The sequence below is a fragment of the Marmota monax genome, unplaced genomic scaffold, assembly GCF_021218885.2.
Source record: "Marmota monax isolate L192 unplaced genomic scaffold, Marmota_monax_Labrador192_F-V1.1 WCK01_AAM20220418_F8-fsc00051, whole genome shotgun sequence".
Taxonomy (NCBI): domain Eukaryota; kingdom Metazoa; phylum Chordata; class Mammalia; order Rodentia; family Sciuridae; genus Marmota; species Marmota monax.
The window spans coordinates 10,947,401-10,965,817 of record NW_026695202.1 but is presented as its reverse complement, the minus strand read 5'-3'; the positions used below and the strand labels follow the sequence as shown (position 1 = coordinate 10,965,817).

The 18,417-nt window shown below is 60.1% G+C and overlaps 1 long non-coding RNA gene across 3 annotated transcripts; it reads right to left on the bottom strand.

Moving 5' to 3' along the window:
* Positions 1 to 9,474: 9,474 nt before the first annotated feature.
* Positions 9,475 to 16,963, bottom strand: LOC124083107 (uncharacterized). 3 transcript variants are annotated; one of them, XR_006848633.2, is made up of 6 exons: positions 15,120 to 16,963; positions 11,712 to 14,861; positions 11,487 to 11,613; positions 10,342 to 11,083; positions 10,024 to 10,225; positions 9,475 to 9,617 (listed from the first exon to the last, which is right to left on the bottom strand). It is a non-coding gene; the product is annotated as an uncharacterized LOC124083107 (long non-coding RNA). The 3 variants fall into 3 exon arrangements; XR_009225431.1 differs by having other exon boundaries at positions 10,024 to 11,083; positions 11,712 to 13,072; positions 14,715 to 14,861; XR_009225430.1 differs by having other exon boundaries at positions 10,024 to 11,083.
* Between the last annotated feature and the right edge of the window lie 1,454 nt (positions 16,964 to 18,417).

Here is an 18,417-nt window from a genome sequence, read left to right as displayed (position 1 = left end):
AGGCTCGGTGGCTGCAGACCTGGGGGGGGCTCACCGGTTCTCACGTTCACCTCCTCGTTCATCGTCCCCCCCAGCCCTGGGTGCTGGAAGCTTCCACGACCCTCGAGGTCCCCAGGAGGAAGCACGGCCCATGGGTGGCTCTTCCCGGGAACCCGCGGAGGGGCAGCGCCCGAGGCTGGACCGCGTGGACCCGCCAGCCCCTGGTTCTAGCAGCTCTTGGGAGCAGTGGACAGAAGGGGGGTGAAGCAGCTGGGGGCTCCTCCAGGGCCGTCTGTGGGAGGGCGGCCCTGTCCTGCGCCCCTGGGACGAAGGAGATCCCTCGGCCCACTGGACGGCGCTCGGGGAAGCCGTCGTTACCCTCCCTGTTCTTTTTTGGCGACGCTGGGGCTAGCGACGCCAGAGCCCATGTCCATCTGTTCGGGCAGATGGAGACACTGAGGCCCAGAGAGGAGGAGGGACGTGATCGAGGTGTCACGGTGAGTCGGTGGCAGAGCTGGGGACAGAAACCTGGGGTCCCACTCCCGACTCTGGGCTCCTCCTCATGCCTGTGGCTCCTTCCTCTCCAATCCTCAACCCTCCTTCTGGAATTAGACCTGGTGTCTCTAACCCCCGGGCTCCCTCCTCACAGTATTTGAGGATAGAAGCCTGATGTGCTCAAGAGGAACATGCAGTGGCTGGGGGATCTGTGTTCAAGTCCTTCCTCTGGTGTCAAAATGCTGTGTGACTTGCACAGGCCTCCCAGCCTCTCTGATCTCCGCTTCTCTTCATTAGTTAGCAGAGGCCTGGACAGCCTGCATCCGCCTCCCTTGGACTCTTCTTTTTTTGTACCAGGGATTGACCTCAGGGGCACTCGGCTGAGCCACATCCCCAGCCCCATTTTGTATTTTATTGAGAGACAGGGTCTCACTGAGTGGCTCAGGGCCTTGCCATTGCCGAGGCTGGCTTTGAACTCGCGATCCTCCTGCCTCAGCCTCCCGAGCCGCTGGGATGACAGGCGTGGGCCACCGCACTGGGCTGCACTGGGTGCTTTTGAAGGGCCCTTGGTTGTCTAGGCGGAGGCTGTGTCTTAGGGCAGCTCTGGTGAGCACGGGGTGGCCAAGCTTGGGGAAGGGCAGCTGCCGCCTAGAAGCCCTTTTCCGAGGGACTCGGGAGTCACCGTCCTCCGCAGCAACGGCCCTGTTATCGCCGCGGTCCGCGCCACTCTTCCGAGCTGCATCTTGGGTTTCTGCCTGAGTCGGTGATAGCGGGCGGGGAGCCCGGGCAGGTGGGTGGCCGCAGCGCAGGGCTGGGCATGGCTGGCTCCTCCGGGTTATCTCCAGCCCGCGGCAGCGGGAAAGCGAGAGCTTCTTATCTGCCCCACTTCCCTCCGGAGATAGGCCGCTCGGAGCTCTCCTGTTCCGCCCCGGCTGCCCCTGTCACCCACTGGCCCCGGAGACGGGCACCGCCCGCAGCGCGGGTGCCTGTCCCTCTTGAGGCCATGGGCGGGGTGAGAAGTGGGTGGGGGTGAGCACTGGGGGGGGCTAGGAGCGCCGGGCCCCTTCACTCCGTTTTTCACTGAGCACCTACTATGTGCAGAACACAGCAGGTTTCAAAGCCGTCACACCCAGTGTGGCCTGGGCACGGGCCAGTCAGGTGCCTGGAGGATCCTGGCGAGGGCAGCAGTGCCCACTAGATCCTGGCTCTTGAGGAGTCTGGGGCTCTGGTGCGGTCCCTGGAGCAGAGGCGAGTTACCCAGGGTTCGGGTTCCCTTCAGGGTTTCACAGCTGCGTCGCTTCCCCTGGGCTCCCAGCCTACAGTGTCCCTGTCACGGGGAGACCCGAGGCATGCAAATGGGCACCTGTGAGGCTGTGCAGAGCTCCTTCCTCTGGGGGTCCGTTTCTTGGCTGTAAAATGGAGCCGAGGGCAGCGCATTCCGTCAGGCCCTTGCCAACTCGGCGGCAGGTGTGGACGGCCGGTCACCCGGTCACCGTGCCCGGTGTGGACGTGGGGGAGCCCGAGGACACTGCTGCTGTTTGATGGTTGCTTCAAAAATAACTGCTTCTGCCGGGTGCGGTGGCCTGTGGTCCCAGTGGCTCAGGAGGCTGAGGCAGGAGGACTGCTAGTTCAGAGGCAGCCTCAGTGAAAGCGAGGCTCTAAGCAGCTGAATAAAATATAAAGTGGGGCTGGGGATGAGGCTCATGGTCGATGCCCCTAAGTCAATCCCTGGTACCCCCCCCCCAATAAAATAGCTGCTTCAGCGGCGCCTGTGATCGGGGCTCTGGGGGCGGAGGCAGGAGGATTCCATGTTCTTGAACCAGCCTGAGCAAGACCCTGTCTCAAAATAAAAAATAGAAAGTGCTGGGATGAGGCGAAAGGGAAAGGCCCCGGGCTGGGTCCCTGTCATACTCACGTGCTGTCACCCTGCTGGGGGAGAGCGCTTGCTGGGGAACTTTGTCTTCGCTGTCTCAGGCCCCATCAGGGCACTGGGGACATGGCAGTGACAGGGCTAACCAGGCACGGCCTTTAGGAGCCAAGTCCCGCGGGGGCTCAGGGGGTCCTGGGCGCAGGCAGCTGGCGGGAAGGTGCACCTGAGCCTGGTAACAGCCGCGTAGGTGACCGCACCCGATCCACAGGGCCCGTGGGCAACCCTACGAGGGACTCAGCGCTGAGGTCCCTTGGCCGGTTGCCTGGAGCCATCACAGGTCTGTATGGGCGGGAGGCAGGGGACCGCAGACTTGCAGTGGCTACAACCAGGTGTGTCCATGTTCCCACAACTGTGTCCGCAGGTGAGGGACCCGGCCCTGGGCGGCACGTTCTAGATGGGCGAATGGTGTGACTCGTGAGCTGGGTCTCAATAAAGCAGCCGGGAAAACCCCAAATGGAGGGACACCTACACAGTGCCCAAGCAGCCCTCCTGGAAGGGACGGGTCAGGAGGCACTACAGACGGGGACACAGAGGGGACTAAGGGACAAAGGCCAGATGCCACGGGGTCCTGAAGGGATCCAGAAACGGGGCCATGGGATGAGCAGAAAAGCTGGTGATGGCCGGGCACAGTGGCGCACGCCTGGGACCCCTGTGGCTTGGGAGGCTGAGGCAGGAGGATCACAAGTCCAAGGCCAGCCTCAGCAACTTAGTAAGGCCCTGTCTCTAGAAAAAGAAGGGCTGGGGGTGTGGCTCAGTGGTGAAGCTCCCCTGGGTTCAGTCCCTGGTACCAAAAAAGGAAAGAAAAACTAGTGACCTCAGGATCAAGTCTGTAGTTTATGGAGCGAGCGGAGCGACGTTGATGTGCCAGTGTGATGAACACGCTGTCGTCATGGAGATGCCCCCAGGGGACTTGGTAGGGTACGTGGAAACCCCTTCTATGACCCAAGTTCTTCAGAATTAAAAGTTAACAAAGTAGAAGGAAAGGAGAGGGTGGGGTCAGAGGGGAGGTGGGATGACAGAGGGGAGATGTGAAGATGGAGGCCAGGGCCACAAGCCAAGGAGTTCAGGTGGCCTCTTGAAGCTGGAAAGGGGAGAGAACAGGTCCTCCCCCAGAAGCAACACAGCCCGGCCGACATCCAGGCCTTTTGAATTGCGAGATAAAAGATGTGTGCGCTGTTTTAAATCACCACATGTATTAGTCTATTTTCTATTACTGTAACAGAATGCCCGACACCGGTGAATTTATGAAGAAGAGAGATTTATTTGGGCTCACGGTTCTGCAGGCTGGGAAGTCCAACAGGGTGCTGTCAGCATCTGCTTGCCTTGTGCATCCTGCGTGTGGAAATGAGGAAGAAGGAGCAGATGCAGGTGGAAGAGACGAAACAGGAGGGGCTTGGCCTTAGAACTTGCCGCCATGAGAGTGACCCCAGTCCTGCAAGAGGGCGTTGCTCTCTGTGAATGGCCTGATACCTCTTAAATCCTGTCCCACCCTCTCAATATTGTCACATTGGGGACCAAGCCTCAAGGTGACTTTTGGTGAGGACAAACCGTGTTCCTGAGCGAGGGCACAGCCCGTCCTTCAAGCACCTTTTGGGTGAAACACTGCCGTGGCCATGGTCCCCAGGGCTGTTAATTTATCAGCCTCCTTGTTTTACAGACCAGGAACCAGAGGCACAGAGAGGTTCAGCAGCTTGCCCAAGGCCACACACTCTGCCCGAGGCGGGGTGGCATTCTGGGCCTGTGGTGGCTGAGTCCGAGGGTGCAGTCGCTGCACCTCCTGCCAGGCTTCACCTTGCCCCCCAGCCCCATCACCCAGCTAAGGCCAGGCCTTCACAGTGAGCACCAGCTCCTGGGGGGGGGGTGGTGACCTTGTCATTCTTCATTTTACAGTGGGGACAGCGCGGCCCAGCAGGGTGGAGCCCTGGCTCCTCCCTGCCAGAGGCTGGCGCTCAGTGTGGGGCACAGGGACTTCTGACCCCGCCACCCCTTGGCCCTCTCTGGCGCCATGGCTCCATTCCCTGGGTTCCCGGAATAGGACTGGTGTCCTGGTCAGATGTCCCCACACTCCTGCAGGCCAGAGGCTGAGGGACATCCCGGTCCCATTGTTCCACGCAGGAAGCCTGGGCTCTGGGGAGAAGGATCCTCCTGGGGAGCTGAGCCTGGCTGGGCCTGGACGGAAGGCAAGAGGCTGCATTGCCCCTGTGGTCACTGGCTTCCTGTATCAGAAACCCTTTGAGGAGGGGTGGCCAGACCAGGTGGTACACACCAATTCCAGTGACCTAGGAGACTGAGGCCAGCCTCAGCAACTTAGCAGAGCCTGCCTCAAAACAAAACAAAGAGACAGAGAACTATCTGATTGGTAAAGTGCCCCAGGGCTCAATCCCCAGCATAAAAAATAAAACCCTTGAGGAGGAGTGGACCCAGGGTTAGGACCACCTGCTGACATCAACCCAGGTAGCCTGGTAAGTGCTCTCATTTAAGGTGTGGTTCCCCCTTAAGGTTTTGGTTAAATCTCCCAATTTTTAAGAGAAGGCCAAATGTTAGGAAAGAGTGTGAGGCCAGGAGACCAGCTTTGCCCTCAGCGCTGCCCACTTCTTCCTGGGTGGCATGCAAATGAGATGGTATGTAAATTAGATAATATGCAAATAAATAGACCTCAGTTTGCAAAGGCTGCACTTGCCCTCCTTCCCATCATGCCTTGCAGGTGGCAGTGCCTTGAGGACCCAGGTTTGTCTGCTGGGTCCCCAGCGGTATCTCTGGGCCTAGGCCTGCCCCTGGCACAGAGTGGCTTTCCTCCTCTGTTGAATTCGGTGAAGGAACGAGTGACCAGCAGTACGGGAAGCCGAGGAAGGCTGTGGGCCTTGCTGACTGTCTGGGGCCATGGGCAGGGCCTCACCTCTGAGGGCCTCTCTGCTCACACACTCCCTCAGCCTGGCCCAGGTCCCCAGGGAGGCATTTGGGCTGAGGGCACCAGCCTGGTACCTAGGAGTTGTCCCTAAATATGGAAAACACAAGCCTTTCAATACAAAGATACCAATCAAAATCCATTATTATTTATAACTTCAAAAAAGTGGAAATAACCGTGATGTCCAACAAGAAGGGAATGGCTAGATAAACTATGGAACTTCCACGGGACCAAATATTAGGCGGCCAATAAAAATGAAGCTCAGAGAAAGGAAAAAGAAATGGGGGCAAAATAACCAAAAGAAGGTTCCGTGATCTAAAGGCAGGGCAGCAAAGCAGGGCGCCACCGTTGGCGGTTTTTTTTTTTCTTTTAATATACAGTATGATCTCAGCCATGGTTTTTTTTTTTTTTTAAAAAAGTCCTCAAACAAAAAAAACTATGGGAGGAAATACGTCACGCCTTAACAATGACGGTCTCTGGGGGGGGCAGTGGGCGGTGACCTTTCTCCCTTATTTTGACTTTTCCGCATTTTTCAGATTGTGTAAGTAAGCTGTATTGTCGCTTTTGTAGTAAAGAAATGAAAAAAAAGCGCGTTTTGGGAACGGGGGTGGGGCTGTGTGAGACCTGCCCAGCTGCAGTCCCGGGGGGCACTGGCTCAGGGAGGGTTCTGGGCTTGCAGGTGCTGGCCCAGTATCAGAACCAGGGCCGCTGCCGTGGTCCTGGGCAAACCCCTTGGGACTCAGTGGTACGTCCTGTCAAATGGGCCTGACCATCCGTGTGTCCAGTGGTGTCATTATTATCGGATCCTGGAAGAGCAACTCTGTCCTCAGACACCCCAAAAGATGCTAGTGTTCTTGCCAGGGAGTCCCCGGGATTGATTCTGGCCCCCAGAGGTTCAACTGTCCCCGAGTCTGAACTGGGGTGATTTCCAGGAACTTCTTGGTGAGGATGGAGCTCGGCCAGCGGCAGCATCCAGGGTTCCGGCCAGGCTCTTCCCCAGCGCTGTGACTGTGGGGGACTCACTCAACCTTCCTGGGCCTGGGCATCCTCCGCAGAAGGCCCTGCACAGAGGCCTCTAAGTTTCCTAAACTCCCTATTTACACGAAGCCATCTCCCCGGCCCTCGGGGGGAGGCACCAGGAGGCTGAGTGGGACCCCTGAGTGGCCGGGGTCTCTGAAACCTTACTCTGGCTGTGACGGTGATTCCAGTGGCTGTTCCCTGGGGGACTGGGTCCGCGGTGAGGGTGAGCATCTCCCAGGGGGTCTCTGCAAGCTCCGTCTGTTGGGAGATCACCTGCAGTGTCCCTCAGTCCCCCTGCCCCATCACCCTTGGGAGGGCCCGGGAGGGGAGGATGGCGGCGTCTCTGGGCAGCAGTGTGTCCACCAGCAGGAACCAGGTGGCACACACCCCCTCAGCCTGGGCCAGCAGGAGCTAGGTAGGGCCTGGGGTTTCTGGTGGCCTCTGTCCAGGGTGCCATGTGAGCCAGAGGACCTCAGTCCGGGCATCCCGGCCTCCTGCTCTGACACAAGTAGTAGTTGTGTGCACACACGTGTGTGCTATCCTCTAAACCCAGATCAGGGCCACAGACCTAATTAAGGACTCGTGTGTGCAGTGATTTTCATGGGTTCCGGCTTCCCACAGTCACCTCCGTGAATATTGAGAACCATTCTGCTAGACAGGCACTGATGGCGGGGAAATGAGGCTCAGGGAGGTGAAGAAATTCAGCCAAGGTCAGCAAAGGGCAGGGCCAGGCTTGGAAACGAGGCTGCCTGGCTCAGGTCGACCCTGTGACTTGGGCTTTGAGAGTGGTTAGACGCTCCCAGCTGCTGCTTCGGGAAATGCGAAGACGCTCCTCACAGACCCATGGCTTTCCTCAGACACATTAGTCACTTTGTGAACTAATGTCCATCCATCCGCCCACCCACCTATCCACCAACCCACCCACCCACCCACCCACCCACCCATCCATCCATCCATCCATCCACCCATCCACCCACTCATCCACTGCCCCTGGGGTGTGGGGGGCATCCCTTGGTGGACGTGTGAAAGCTAAGGCAAAGGTAACTCGACGCTTGAGGGTGACAGCCCTGATCCAGGGTTCTGAGGAGGTCACTTTGTGAACTAATGTTCATCCATCCACCCACCCACCTATCCACCAACCCACCTACCCACCCATCCATCCACCCACCCATCCATCCACCCATCCATCCACCCATCCATCCACCCATCCATCCATCCATCCATCCATCCACCCATCCACCCATCCATCCACCCATCCACCCATCCATCCACCCATTCACCAACCTACCCACCCATCCATCCATCTATCCACCCATCCACCCTCCATCCACCCATTCACCAACCTACCCATCCATCCACCCATCCATCCATCCATCCATCTATCCACTCACCCACCAATCTACCCATCCATCCATGCACCCATCCATCCATCCACCCACCCATTCATCCATCCACCCACCCACTCATCCATATACCCACCCACCCATCCATCCATCCATCCACCCACCCACTCATCCATATACCCACCCACCCATCCATCCATCCATCCACCCATTCATCCATCCATCCATCCACCCACCCACCCACCCACTCATACATATACCTACTCACCCACCCATCCATCTACCCATCCATAAACCCACCCACTCATCTATCCACCCATTTATCCATCCACCCACTCATCCATATACCCATCCACCCACCCACCTATCCATCTACCCATCTACCCGTCCACCCGTGCAGTAAGCGCTGGGGTATAGACAGGAACAAGATTCATTTTCTTCTTATAACTCAGGGAGTTTCGGGAAGAGGTGACAGCTGATCTCCAGTCAGATGGAGAAGGGCAGGAGGGGCGTCCAGGCCCAGAGTGTGTCTGATGCATGGGGGAGCCCCAGGTTCCCAGGAGGGCTGGGAAAGGGGAAGGGGAGGAGGTTCTGCTGGGGGCTGGTGGGTGGGCCAAGGCCGAGGGTCAGCTGCTGTGTCCAGTGCCTGCTCTGCCTGCTCCGCCCTCTGCAGGGGCGGGGAATGCAGTCTAGGAAAGGCTGTGCTCCCTGCTCTCGTGGTCTCAAGGGGAAGGGGAAGTGGAGGCTGGGCTGGGGCTGGGTGGGGCTGAGCTCAGAAGCCAGGAGGGGGTGGCAGAGCAGCACCCAGCTGTCCCTCGGAGGTGGGGACAGGGAAGCCTACCAGCACCCTGGCTTCTCTGGTCTCCTCATTCACCCCCAGGTCTGCCGAGGCTCCCCCAGAGGCAACCTGCCCGCCCGGCCAGCCGGGACATGGGCTCCACTGGGACAGGGTGTGGTTCGTCTTGTTCACCCCCGACTCCTGGCTCCAAGCACAGAGCTGGCCCTCGATGCCCACTCTGTGCCGGGCACCATCCCAGGGCAGTAACTGGCCAGCTTCTCAGGATGACCTTGAGGGCAGGGCCTTAAGGGCCATTAGGTGCATCAGTCTCCAGATTTTCTTTTAAGAGAAACTTGGGTGATGGTGCACATGGTGGGCGGGGCTCCTCGGGAGGGGCTGGCGGGAGGGAGGTGCTGGGGCTCAGGGCTCCACATAGCTGCGGGGTAAATCTTCCCCTGCCCCTGGGGTGTGGGGGGCATCCCTTGGTGGATGTGTGAAAGCTAAGGCAAAGGTAACTGGACGCTTGGGGGTGGCAGCCCTGAGACTGGAGAAGATCTGGTTCAAAGGTTCCAGAAAGTTCTGACATGCTGTGACCCTGTCCCTGCACCAGCATTGTTGAACAGGCAAATGACCCACCAGCTTTCAACAAATGACTCCCCTTCTCTGGGCCTCACTGCCTCATTTGAAGCACGAGGTGTAGCTTGAATGAGCAGGAGAGCAACCTAGTTTCTAAAAATTTAAATGTTGATTTTTTTTTTTTTTTTTTTTTTGCTACCAGGGATTGAACCCACAGGTGCTTGACCACTGAGTCACATCCCCAGCACTTTTTATTTAGAGACAGAATCTTGCTAAGTTGCTTAGGGCATCACTCTTGCTGAGACTGGCTTTTAACTTGTGATCCCCCAGCCTCAGCCTCCTGAGCCGCTGGGATGACAGTGTGCACCACCACGGAACCTGCTAAATGTTAACTTGGTGGCGGGTACTGGAGATTGAACTCAGGGACACTCGACAACTGAGCCACATCCTCTTTATTTTGTGTTTTATTTAGAGACAGGATCTAACTGAGTTGCTTAGTGCCTTGCTGTTGCTGAGGCTGGCTTTGAACTCACGATCCTCCTGCCTCAGTCTCCCAAGCCGCTGGGATTACAGGTGTGCACCGCTGCACCCCTAAATGTTGATTTTTAATTGAGACATGATTATTGTGCATATATTGGGGTTCGGCATGGTATTTCACTACATGCACACACTGTGTGCTGATCAGGGTGATTGTCGTGTCAATCACTTTAACATGGATCCTTTCTTTGTGCTGGGAACTTTCAGGATCCCTCTCCTGACGATGTTGCAATACACTCTCAATGACCTCAGCCCGGGCCATCCTAGGGCGCTGCAGAGCATGCGGTCACCCTCCTGTCCAGCCTGCACGCTGACCCCGCCATCCCTGCTCCAGCCCCTACCCTGGCTCTGCTAAGGGCTGCTCCACTGCTGCAACTTCCTCAACTTCTGCATATCAGTGAGCACACGTGGCTTTCCCTCCCTGTCCCCGCGTCCCCACACGCCACTTCCTCCCACTTACCCGTGTTGCTGCAGATGACAGAATCACCCTTTTTTCCGGCTGCGTGGGAGGCCACTGTGGACAGGCCACGTTTTCTTTAGCCACTAATCCCCCGATGGACACTGGGGTCGAGGGCACTTCTTGGGACCGTGAAGGACGCTGCAGGGATCATTGCGGAGTGCACACCTCGGACCTGCTATGCTCCTGTCCCGGGCTCTGGGCCCTGTGGCGGTTAGGGGAGCAGAGCGCGGTCTTGTGTTTTGAGGAACCTCCGCTCTGCGGGCTGTCCTGCCGGTGCTGGCCACAGGTCTGGGACTCTCCCTTCCTCCACGTTCTTACCTGGCATTTGCTATTTCTTGTGATTTTGATGATAGCCACACTGACGGGGTCACAAGCTCTCCGGTGGCTTTGATTTGCATCTCTCTGGTGATTCGTGATGCAGACGTTTCTCCACGCGCTTATTGGCCTTTGTAGGTCTTCTTGGCAGGGAGGTCTATTCAGGTCCTCTGTGCACTTCTTAGTGGAATTTTTCCCCTTAGTACTCGGGACTGAGTCCAGGGACTTGTGCATGATAGACAAGTGCTCTCCCCGGACCCTTATCCCAGCCCTTTTCAAATTTTAATTTGAGATGGGGTTTTGCCAAGTTGCTGAGGCTGGCCTCGAACTTGAGATCCTCCTCCCTCAGCCTCCCAGAATCACTGGGATTACAGGTGTGCGCCATGGTGCCTGGCTGGATTTTTTTTTTTTTTTTCTGTGAGCAACCTGTCTTGAAAGGCTCAGTGCTCTCCCTGTCACCCTGTCACCATCAGGGGTGAGATGAGTCATGCATGCATCCATCCACTCACTCACAGCTGCATGGCGGGCCAGGCCCTGCTCTGGGCCCTGAAGATAAACCGTAGAAAGTCCCCGTTGGCAGGGGCTTGCAGAAACACAAGAAAGGCAGGCAGCGAAAGACCGAGCACGATTTACCAGCCTCAGCAGGAGCAGGAGCAGGAAGTGAAGGCTGGGGGTACTGGAGGCAGGGGCAGGCGTCGGGGAGGCCTGCTGATTGGTGGCATCTCACATTCCAGAATGTGGGAGCCTGTGGGAAGGGACATCCCAGCTAGTGGGCACAGCGTACCGGGTGGCGGCTCTGAGGAAGGGGTGTGCTTGGTGAGTCTAGGGAGGAGCCCGAAGCCCCAGAGCTGGAGTGAAGTGAGTTAGGGGAGTGGGGGAGCTGAGGGGAGGGAGATCGTGGGGTTGCACAAAGCATGTGTCCCTGTCTGGGCTCCGCGGGAGTCACTGGGGGCTTTGAGCTGTGGTGCTGCATGGACGGGAGAGTCAAGGACAGGGCGGGAGGCCAGGCAGGAGACCACAGCGGCCTGGATTTTGGTGCTGGTGGTGGGTTATTTTGACCATTGATCCAACAGGATTGGCAGTGGATCATGATCCGTTAGCTACTGCTGCGTAACAAACCAGCCCAAATTTAGTAGCTTAAAACTTACAAGAAGCCAGGCACGGTGGTGCACTCCTGTAATCCCAGTGGCATGGGAGGCTGAGGCAGGAGGATCACAAGTGCAAAGCCAGCCTCATCAATGGTGAGGCCCTAAGCAGCTCAGCGAGACCCTGCCTCTAAATAAAATGCAAAATAGGGCTGGGGATGGGGCTAAGTGGTCGAGTGCCCCTGTATTCAGTCCCCAGTACACCCCCCCAAAAAAAAAAAAACTTACAAGAAGCAGCTTGTTCTCGTAGCTTCTGCAGGTCAGGAGGTCAGGAAGGGCTGAGCAAGGCTGTGTGGCTTGGGGTCTCACACAGCTGTGGTCAGTGGCTGGACTTGGGACTGTGTGGGCGGCTGAGTGTCCTCCTAGCGTGGCCTCCTGGGGCTGCAGAGGCCAGCGTCCAGAGAACCAAGTGCTGCTTCCCGTGACAGCCTAGGGGCCACGGAGCGCGCTCCACTCACCCAGCCCACCCTGGCCGGCCCGCGGCTCCTCCCTGGGCAGCCTGGAGGGGGTTCTCCTGGGCAGCGAAGAGGGACCAAGCAGGCCCCGGCCTGGACCTCGTCTGCCTCGGAGCCGTCCTTCCGGGCCTGGCCTGCTCTCCTCCTTGTATGTGCGAGCAGGAGTGTGCTCACGTGCTTGTGAGTGCACACTTGTGTGTGTGTCTGTGAGCCCCCCTACCCCCCCCCCCGAAACTTCTCCTGGCCTCTGCTGAGGAGGCCCTTCTTAGATCTGGCCACAGAGTCCTCCCAAATCATTTCTCCAGCCAGGCCTGTTCACCTTTCCTGGGCCTGTCACTTGTGCCTGTCACCTGTCACCTGCTGACGGGCCCCTCCTCTGACCCTTGTGGCCATGGGAGCTGGCTCTGCAGAGGCAGGTGTCGGCGGTCACACGCTCTTGCTTACGGGAAATTCTAGAAAAGGCAAAATTCTGGTGCCCGAGGGCAGGTCGGGGCTGCCCGGGAGGGAGCTGGAGAGGGAGGGCCTGAGAAAGGGGCAGGAGGGGCCCTGGGGCAGCGGGACGCTCTGGGCCTGGTCACGGGGGTGGCAGTCGCGTAGCTCGCTGAGCACCTACTATGTGTCTGGTGCTGTTCTGGACACTGGGTCCCTGCAGTGGACAAAGGAGAGTCCACAGGATGGGGGGATGGCCAAGGAGGACTCGCAGTGTCACAGGCAGGAGCCGAGGATGCCCAGGCCGGAGACGCCAAGCCCTTCCCTTCTCCCCCGGACCGTCCCTCTCCTCTCCCAGGAGTCTCCCTCTGGGGTGGGGGGGCCAGGCTCGGGAGAGAGGGGACCTTGGTGACCTGTGCTCCCCGTCTAGCAGGAAACGATACTGGCGAGGAGGGGTCCCCCGCACGTCCTCCTCGTGTCCCCCTGCACCCCCCGGGCGCTCACCGAAGGTCGCAGCCCACACATGCCCCAGGCCTGGACACAGCCTCGCCCAGGACACAAATGCACACCTCCAGCCTGGTGCCCGTTCTCGTCCCCACACGTCCGGTGTCCTCCACACTCTGGGGTCACCCAGCGCCCAGCTTCGCGTTTCTCTGACCTCGTGGCAGCCCCGGGAGGCGCGGTGGGGCTTCAGCCGTTCTGCAGCTGAAGAGGTGACGGCGGTGACCTGCCTGACCTTCCAGATCCGAGGCCGACAGTGGCAGACCTGGGAGAGACGCAGGTGGCCTGGCCGGGGTGTGGGTCTGTGGGTCTCTGTAGGGACCACAGGGGCTGGGCCCCCATTTCCAGCGTCCCCTGCCCACCCAGAAGCCAAGACCGTTCTCGCCGTGTGATGGGCGTGGGGTGGCTTATTGTCCCTGTTGCCCAGAAGAGGAAATGACGGGACAAAGGATGGTTATGGGTCCTGCTCAAGGTCACACAGGGGCTGACATTGGGTTCCACACAGGCTACTCCCCCTGACTCTCATCCAGTCACCCTTGCCTGGCTCGACTGTCACCGCAGGTCACTGTCAGGGACACTGTCCTGCTGCACAGGGGCAGGAGTTTCCCACAGGGCTGTGAGCAAGGGGACTTGGGGGCATCAGGGGGTCACGGGTGCTGGACAGGTCGGGGGGAGCCTTCCCAGGAGACGGTGTCCAGCTGCCCTGGGGAGCGACAAGGGCTGGAGGGGCTGGTGGGGGTGGCGGTGGGTGTCCTGGCCAGGGCCCGGGGCTGCTGAAGATTCTGGAATCCCGACCCCCTGCGGCTGAGAAGGAGGGCCCAGCGGGCTCCGGGCCTGTCTTGGAGGGGGGCGGCGTCCTCTGGGGAGGAATGCTGGCCCAGGAAGCCTGGCCCCTCGGCTCCACGCTCTCTCTGTCCTCGGAGGAGAGGCTGAGCCGGGCCAGCCATTGTTTGAGGTTTAAAAATAAAGCCTCCTTGGCCTGGGTCCTGCTGCGGAGGGAGGGGGCTCAGCCGCGGGGCGAGGAGTCCTCACCCGCCTGCCATCCTGCCACGGCCTGGCTGAGCGGGTGCCCGCGCACCGGCGACCTGGACTGGGTGGATGTCCGCCACCTCTCCTGGCCCCGGCTCCTTACCCTCCCCAGAGGTTTCCAGCACCCCGGGACCACTGGGGGCGCGTGAACTCCCCTACATCCTCTTACCCCAGCTACTCACTAAGAAAAACGCTCTGCCCCAGGAACCCCAGCGGGTTAGGCCCTGTAATTATTGCTGTTAGACAAATGAGGAGACCCAGGTTCAGGGAGGTTCAGTCACTTGCCCAAGGTCACACGGCTGGAGTCAGGGTCCTCGCTGAGTATCCCACTTCCCATTCGCTCCACCTTCCCTGGGCTCCCCTGGCCAGCAGAGAGGTTTTCACCTTCTTCTCAGGGGCCAGGTTGGGGGGATCAGGAGTGCTAGGGTAAGCCTGGCCTGGGTTGGGGCCTGTCACCTCCTAAATGCGCACACTGAGCCCTTGTGGCAAGAGACACTGCAGGGATGGGTAGGGTCACCATTGCTAGGCCTCGGCTCCCACCCTGGGGGAAGCAGGGACAGCAGCTCCAACAGGAGATGTCCCCCAGCTGAGACCCTGCCCTCCTCGGCTGGCCCCTGCCAGCCTCCCCATTCTGGAAGAGAGCTGATGGTCCCTCTGTGTGCCCCCCAGGTCTCTGCCGAGGGTGGCACACAGTGTGGCATCAGAAGGCCACATTCCAGGCCCCCCACTCCCTGCCTACCCTGGGTTCCTGGCAGAGTGGGGGAGAGGGGCTTCGTGGAGCCATTCAGGGAGGGACAGTGGGGAGGTCGCTACCTACTCTCAGCGGTGTTCCGGGGACAGCTGACCTGCTGTGGGACACATATCCTCTCTGGGCCACTGTGACTCATGAAGGGACTAAAGGAGGAAACTCCTCAAGGTGCCTTTGCCCGCAGTTGAGGGTGCTCAGTTCTTGTCCTTCCTCGTCCTGTCCATGTGGCAGCGACACAGCTTTTTAAAACCGAGTCGGCCGCTGGCCGATCCGCACCCGGCCCCCTCGCAGCCACCCCCCCTCCAGCTGCGCGCGGAGCCAGGGGGCTCTTCCCAGCGTCTGCCTCACCCTCCGCTGGCCTGGAGGGTGCAGCCCCACCCAGATCTTCGAATAGTTCTTCTGGTCATCCGAGCCCCGGCTCAGGTGTCACCCGGAGGCCTTCCCTGACCCCTCCAGGCGATGCCCTCCGCTCACCCTGGTGCCGTGATGGCATCTCTCGTTTATTTCCTTTATGCCACTTTCCGTGAGTGACATTGTCTGGTTGGTTTATGGTCTACTTGCTGATTGTCCCTGCCGAGAGGGCAGGACATGTCCCGGTCCGGTCCGCTGCCCTCTCCTGGGCGCAGGGCCAGCATGGACTGGACTCTCCATAAGTCATTTTGGTGACATTCCCGGGACTCAGCGGGGCCGGGGTGGCCAGGAGGACGTCGGCCACAGGGCCAGGAGCAGGAGGGGCCCCAGGGCCCTGGAGGGAGGAGGACGCTCAAGGCCCTGTCCCCAAGAGCCGCAGAACACCCCGGACCTGGAAACCCCCCGGCCTGGCCGCAGGGGCAGGCGGTTCCGGGGTGACCTCATCGCCTGGAAAGGAGGCAGCAGGGGCAGGAAGCTCGCAGTAGCAGATGGGCTAAATTTAGAGCCTTTGATTCAGCCTGGGGGACAGTATTCCTGGAGTCCCTATTGTGTGAGGGGCCAGAGGGCAGGCTACCCATTGAATGGCAGGGTCCGGGCCATGCCAAGCTGTCTGGGCATGCAGGGGGCCGGGCAGGGTGGGGCTGTGTCTCCTGGAGAAGAGACAAGGCCAGGGTTGGGAGCCAGGGGCGCGGCTCTGGGGGCTCCCTTTGGACAAAGGCCAGAGATGGCGGGGGGGGGGTGTTGCATGGCCGAGGTCGGGGTTCTGGGGTCCCAGTGCTCAGCCCTCAGCTGTGCCACCTCCCAACAGCCAGGAGACTCTCGATCTCCCTCTGACTCTGGGGTCCTCAGGCTCAGTCCCAGGGACAGAGCCATGTGGTCACATGGTCACCCTAGTGCCTCAACAGGCGGCCTGGACAGAAGACCTGCTGTGCCCCGCCAGACACTCCCCCACCAGGACAGGTGTGATGGGCTCCTCCCTTCCATGTGGCCCTGCTGTCCCCACCAGGCCTGGTGGCCCGAGGCGGACAGGAGACGTGGCCTGGTCTGCGCTGGCTCCAGAGCCCGTTGCCATGGCAACGGGGTCCGGGCCTGTGTGGCTCTGGAGATGAGTCGGAGCAGAGGACTTGGGCGAGGAGCCGGGGCTGGGTGGCTGCTGATCTAGCCTGCAGGGCCAGGCCCTGGCCTTGCCGCCTGGCTGGTCACACGGCTCCGCCCGAGGTCCTTGAGGGTGTCCTGTTTCTGTGCCCACGCCGCAGCCAGGCGCAGAGGAAGGTGTTAGGCAGAGTGTCCTCGATCCAGGGCCACTTGGGTGGGCGTGGCCCCGCAGGCCCTTCTGCTGCTGCCCAACCCCCTGCTCCATCCCACAGGTCCCCATCGAGGCCCAGGGGACCCCAAAAGCCACTTGCCCTGGAAATGGGGCGAGGGGACCAAAAGTTCCGATGGACTTACTCTATATGCCACATGTGACGGGCACAGGGAGAGGACCCAAGGACGCTGGGAGTGTGGCCCCTGCCCTCCTCCTCCCTCCTGGCTGGGGAGGGCCCTGGGAAGGACGCCGCCCCTCCAGATGCGCAGAGAGGGCGGGGACACCGAGCTGTCCCACCCTGCCTGTGGCCTGGCTGAGACCGTGCTTGGCCTGCGGCTTCTCCGCGGCTCGGACCGTGCAGGGTGCTGTCCCAGTACGGGCACCGCAGCCCCTCCCGGGAGCCCACCTCTGCGGTGCCCGGGGCGGTGCCCGGGCTGACGGCGCTGTCTTGATTTCGCGGGTGACTCATGTTATCATGTTCCCGAGGCTGAGTAACCACCTGCGCTATTTATACCCGGCGGAGAGAGCGGGGCTTCCTTCCCCCCAGCGAGGCCGGAGGACGGTGGGGGCGGGGAGGAGCCTGGGGGGGACCAGGACTGGAAGGAGGCAGCCTGGCACCCCACATCCCCTCCCCTGGGGCGCCACCCCCGCAAGGCACCCAAAAATAACTGCCACTGTCCCAGCACAACAGGATGGGCCTGGATCTATGGCATCGATACCAGGCATGACGGCGGCGTGGGGAGGGGGAATTCCTTTCCCCAGCGAGTCACCCGTCTGGAAAAATAAAGAAGGAAAAGCTGAAAATTTTTCCTTCCATCAAAACAGGAAGGAGCTGGGGGGGGTGGGGGACGGAGGGAGCTGAGATCATCCTCCAACCGGCGGTGGTCTCAGGAGGGCAGGCTCCTCCGGCCTGCACGGGGCTCATGGCCGCGTGGCCAGGGCTGGCACCCGGGTGTCACCTGCCCGGCCAGTCCCCGCGTTTGCTGTCCCCCGCACAGGCCTGTGTAGCTGGGGTGCACACACACGGCCGCCTGTCTCCCCAGGCCCCTCTGCCCCCGGCCACCCAGGCTCACCCTCCTGCGCACCAGCCAGATCCCACCTGCAGCCGGCTCCGTCCCCAAGCCTCCCCTTCCCTCCCTGGGCCCTGTCCTGGGAGTCCTGGGACTTAGGATCCAGCTACAGCTCTAGGCACCTGAGCGACCTAGAAATCACTCTCCCGCTCTCGACCTGACCTTGATTTTCCCTTCTGTGACGCGGGCAGGCCACTCCCATGCCACCGCCACTGTGGGGATGGAGTGAGTTTGGTGACCCGGGAGCCCCACCCCAGCAGGGGCACTGGAACCAGGCACCCACTCCCCAGCCCTCTCCGTGCTGAGCACCGGTGTCCACTCACCAGGTTCCAGATGTGGTCCCAGGACATCGAGAGCCCTGTGTTCACCCAGGGAAGAATGTCACGGCCCTGGGGTGGGGGGAGGGGCGGCGGGAAGCCTCCAGCCCCCATCTAGGACCAGGGACAATACCTGGGTGACCTCAGGGGATGTGCACGGTGACTGGGAGTACATCTGCCCCCAAGGAGCACCGAGCACTCTTGAGACAGTCAGTCACACCTGCTGGGCGACCTGCCCTACCTGTGCCACCCACTCCTGTGGCCACTGCCCGGCTGTGTGTGCACTTGTCTGTCGGCCTCGGCCTGTAGGCCCGCCCCCAGGACAGGGGCTCCCCGACAGTGAGCTGGCAGTCATACCTTTCCTCTGTGAGGACACCCTCAGGGCACCAGCTCATCTGCACATACTCCCCAGAACCAGACCATCTGCACCCCAATTCTACAGATAAGAACACGGAGGCCTTGGACTCAGTTTTTCTGTCTGTAAAATGGGGAAAACAAACTTTCCCTAGGTTATTGGGAGGTCCAGGCAGTTGATGTAGGAGTGAACCATGCAGCATCACCATGTTTGCCTTAAAAAAAAAAAAAGAGAGGCTTTATTTTTAGGTTCCCAGCACAACTAAGAGCCAGGTGCAGAGGTAGCCCGTCAAACTCGGCAGTGAGGGCAGCCC